Raw genomic sequence first — 4,683 nt, forward strand, 5'->3', positions numbered from 1 at the left:
AACACAAAAATCTCATCATTTGTATAGAGACACATTTTGTATTATTTCGTGTTTTGAACACATTAAAAAATCTTTCCAAAGTGGCATGGAGTCGTGAAGATTTAGCTTAAAAAATTGGCTTAAAAATTTGGTTTAAAATTTTGATTTACAAAATTTGATTTAAAAAATTGATCTCCTTAAAATTACCCATTGAAAAAAATTGACGAATCTACAATTAATATGTTTGAAACTAGCTTTGACCTTTCAAGTTTTATAGATCTATAAAACGAAGCATCAGTTAGCATTCATAATACTCATAGTGAAATAGATACTTTGGGGAAAAAAAAAAAAGTGAAATAGTTGGAAACCTCTCTTAAAAACATTTTGCTAGCTAGCTTAGCTCAACCATTTGAGAACTCCCAAAGAGCGCAATATCAATATGCCACTTTGGATTTGGGCAACAATTGGGGTGCTTGCCCTTGTTCGCATCGTGCAAGCATGCATATCAAAAACCAAGAACAAGAACAAGAACAAGATGTTACCTCCTGGTCCGAGAGGGTTTCCTATTTTTGGCAGCCTCCATTTGTTAGGGAAGTTCCCTACCATGGATCTTCGTCAACTAGCCCAGAAATACGGTGACATCATGTACTTGAGGTTAGGCCTCCAGCATACCGTCGTTGTCTCTTCCGCACGAGCGGCCGAGCTGTTCCTCAAAACACACGACCTTAATTTCGCAAGTAGACCACCTAATGAAGGTGCAAAGCACCTCATCTTTGAGCAAAAAAGCTTGAGCTTTGCTGACTATGGGTCGTATTGGACGAACATGCGAAAGATTTGCATGCCCGAATTACTTAGCAACCAAAAGATCAACTCTTTCAAGTCCATGAGGAGAGAAGAGGTTGCTCTCTTGATAAAATCTGTTCAAGAGGACGCCAATAATCGACGCATTTCTAATCTCACTAACAAGGTCATGTCGCTCGGGATTGACATGACCTGCCGGATGGTATTTGGGAAGAAGTACAAGGACGAGGAGTTTGGCGGGAGGGGTATCGTGTCTGTGATGAAAGAGGGTTTGAAACTAGCAGCAGCACCTAACTTGGGAGATTTCTTTCCTTGAATTGCACCGCTTGACCTGCAAGGGCTCACTAAAAAAATGAAGGCTGTTAACAATGTGTTTGATGATTTTTACGAGAAGATTATTGACGAGCATCTTCAATCCAAGGATACAGAAAGAACGAAGGACTTTAATGATGCCATCCTGGCCTACATGGGGTCTGAAGAATCGGACTACCGAATCGAACGCTTGAATATCAAAGCCATGATGTCGGTAAGTTTACGTATCATCATTTTACATATTTATCTTTTCAATCTTGCTTTACTTCAAATTAAAACGAAATTGTTTCTTGTTAGACAATTTAGCATGACGTGGTCTCAGATTGTGCTTGTGAACCATAAGGTCAACAGTTGTTTGACTATACAAGATTGATTATTGACAATACAAATTTATGATTTCTCATGTACATTAAATTGTCATCTATGTACATATGTCACCCTACTATATATACTTCATCTAGCAATGGAAAATTTATTAGCAGGACATGTTAGTGGCCTCAGCGGACACATCATCAACAACTGTCTTGTGGGCGCTCTCGGAACTCATGAGGCATCCACAGGTTATGAAGAAAGTCCAAAAGGAGATAGAAAATGTTGTAGGTCTGAATAGAATGGTGGAGGAATCAGACACGGAGAAATTGGAGTATTTGGATATGGTAGTGAAGGAAACCATGAGGCTACATCCTGTGTTACCATTGTTGCTTCCTCATGCAGCCATCGAAGATTGCACTGTCGATGGCTACCACATACCGAAAAAAGCCAAGCATTATCGTAAACGTGTGGGCAATCGTGAGAGACCCAAGTGCTTGGGAAGATGCAGAGAAGTTCGTACCAGAGAGGTTTGAGGATAGCAATGTTGATGTTAGAGGACACCACTTTCAGATTCTACCGTTTGGCCCTGGCAGAAGACGTTGCGTTGGAATGCAGTTAGGGATTACTGTGGTACACTTTGTGTTGGCTCAGCTTGTGCATTGTTTTGATTGGGAACTTCCAGATAACATGTTGCCAAATGAGTTGGATATGACTGAGGAGTTTGGTCTTCCAGTTTCAAGGGCCAAGAATCTGCTCGCTATTCCTTCATATCGCCTTCAGAATTGATCATGGATGTTGCGGACTAGCTATCTTTTCTGTTTTTTTTATTTTTTTTTTATTTTTTTTTATTTCTTTATTTTTTTATTTTTTTTATTTTTTTTTTGTCCTACTGTCATAATGGTGAAAACTAAATAAATTGGTGTCAAATTTTCGATAACGAAAAGTCAAGTGTGTAACAACCTTATCAAGATGCTACTCTAGCTCTTATGAACAGAAGTTGGTTTTTCACACACCTTTAACATTTTCAACATCTCTCTATTTTTCGATCATTCAATTAATTAAATTAAACAAAAACAACGAACATGATTAAATAGGAGTGAATGGAAGAGAAAAATGGCTCCTTACAAAAATACCAAAGATGTGCCATTACTATTCTAATTCACTTTTTGGAAAACTTCATTTTAATCCCTAAAAAAGATTATGTTTTTAATAGTACCGTATGTAAGATGAAAAATTAAAAATAGTCATTTGACTCGTGTCCATGTCAGCTTATATACTGCATGTCAGATTTAATTACTTTTTATGAATTTACTGCATTTTTTGTTTGACTATATTACCCCTTTTAAGGGATTCAAACACAAAAAATTGAAAAGCATTTTGTAAAGGGACTTTTAGAGATAAGGGCTTGTCAAAGATGATTTTTAGAATATAACATGGAAGGTTTTCAATGTCTAAAAAAGATCCTTCATTTTAATGCACCATGACAAGTCACTTATAATAAAACCACAAGTTTTACTACTATTTACAAAAATGTCATCCTTACTGTCTACAATATAACCTCCACCATCAAAATTTGAAAAATGTAACTATTACGTCATTATTACTCATAAAAGTAACCTCCATCTCCATTGTCTGAAAAATACCATCTTTCCTGTCTATAAATACCTACTTTTTGTTTTTTTTTTTGTTTTTTTTTTTTTTGGGTATATTTATTCAAATTTTATATTGTGTGAAGAATGCACTAATTTATGTCTGATAGTTTCGGTACGGTCAATTAAGTACGTTATATAGTTTAGGTTCGATAGATTCGGTACGGTCAATTTGGTACGATTTTTATTTTTTATGTTTTAGTTCACTAGGTATGATAGATTAGGTTCAATAAATTAGGTATGTTATAAAGTTCAGGTCCTATCAATTCGGTACGGTTAATTAGGTTGTGATTTCACTTTCCATTTTCTCTATTTGTGTTGTTTTTTTTTTCATTTATTTCTAGATTCACCATCAATTTGGCATCTAAAAGCCCTTTTTTTTTTTCTGTTTTTTTCTTCTGAATACAACAAGATTTTTGGTTTTTGAATTTCCTGGCTTTTTTGTTTGATCATGGTTTCTAAGTTATCTGGGTTCTTTGATTGGAATAACACATAGAGGTTTATGGTAATGACCATAATGTTATTGTTGTAACGAACATGTTAATTATGGATCTAGTTAAGTAAGCATTCTTGGAAAATTAATTATATATTTGTTTCTCTAATTGGTTTTAAGAGAGTAATAAGGGTAAATAGGGAAACTAAAAATGCAACAAAATATAAAAAAAAAAAATATATATATATATAGACACACACACACATATTGAATGTGACATGGAATTCTATAATCTGACATGGAGGACTATTTTTAATTTTTAATCTTACGTACAATGTTATTGAAAAAATAATCTTATTTAGGGATTAAAATGAAGTTTTCTATTTTGTAAACCATGTATAAGGCCTAACAAATCAATAATGCAAAAATTATTGGACCTAATGAACGAAAACATAAAAAATACAAACCGTACCAAATTGACTAGACCTAATGGACTAAAACATAAAAAATACAAACTATACCAAATTGACCACACCAAATGTATCGGACCTAATGAACTAAAACATAAAAAATACAAACCGTACCAAATTGATCATACCGAATCTAGCAAACCTAGTGAACTAAAACATAAAAAATACAAATCGTACCAAATTGAACCATTAAAGCGATGCTAATCCCCGGTCCAATCTTTGTTGTATAAATCCTTCCTCTCCTGATTTTCTACGTAAAGGGATAACCCGTGAAGCCTAGATCAATTAGACCATCAAGGGTTACAAAATCCCTAAAGTCTGTCATGCTTGCCTTGGTCTTCAGGTTCCCTCCCTCTTTCTCATGCCCATCCAAGATAGAAATTTCTTTGTAACCGTAACACAAGTGGTGCACCACGTGTTATTATTTAAATGGTAGGAAATTTTATTTTTTAAATAGAAGAATCTCACCACCTATATAGAGACACGTGGTGTTCTATCCCATATTTCCGGCACATTGAAAAATCTTTTGTCCAAGATATCCTTGAACTCTCCAATAACAAGACGTGGGTTATTTGCTTCCTGAATCCTGCTGCCAAGAATTCTCCATTGGTCACGCCCTTTCTTCTCATCTGTACTCGCAGACACTGCAAATAATCTCCAGGTTTGTTGTTTTTGTCCATCCATGATATGAGCTTCAATATGGAAGTTACCCAAAATTAATGAATTA

The 4,683-nt window shown here is 34.8% G+C and overlaps 1 pseudogene across 1 annotated transcript; it reads left to right on the plus strand.

Moving 5' to 3' along the window:
* The first annotated feature begins 352 nt into the window (after nucleotides 1–352).
* Nucleotides 353–2,245, plus strand: LOC137741305 (cytochrome P450 71AU50-like; annotated as a pseudogene). The gene is made up of 2 exons (XR_015953504.1): nucleotides 353–1,306; nucleotides 1,575–2,245. The product of XR_015953504.1 is annotated as a cytochrome P450 71AU50-like (transcript).
* The last annotated feature ends 2,438 nt before the right edge of the window (nucleotides 2,246–4,683 follow it).

The sequence above is a fragment of the Pyrus communis genome, chromosome 11, assembly GCF_041283825.1.
Source record: "Pyrus communis isolate YQ-2024b chromosome 11, ASM4128382v1, whole genome shotgun sequence".
Lineage (NCBI taxonomy): Eukaryota > Viridiplantae > Streptophyta > Magnoliopsida > Rosales > Rosaceae > Pyrus > Pyrus communis.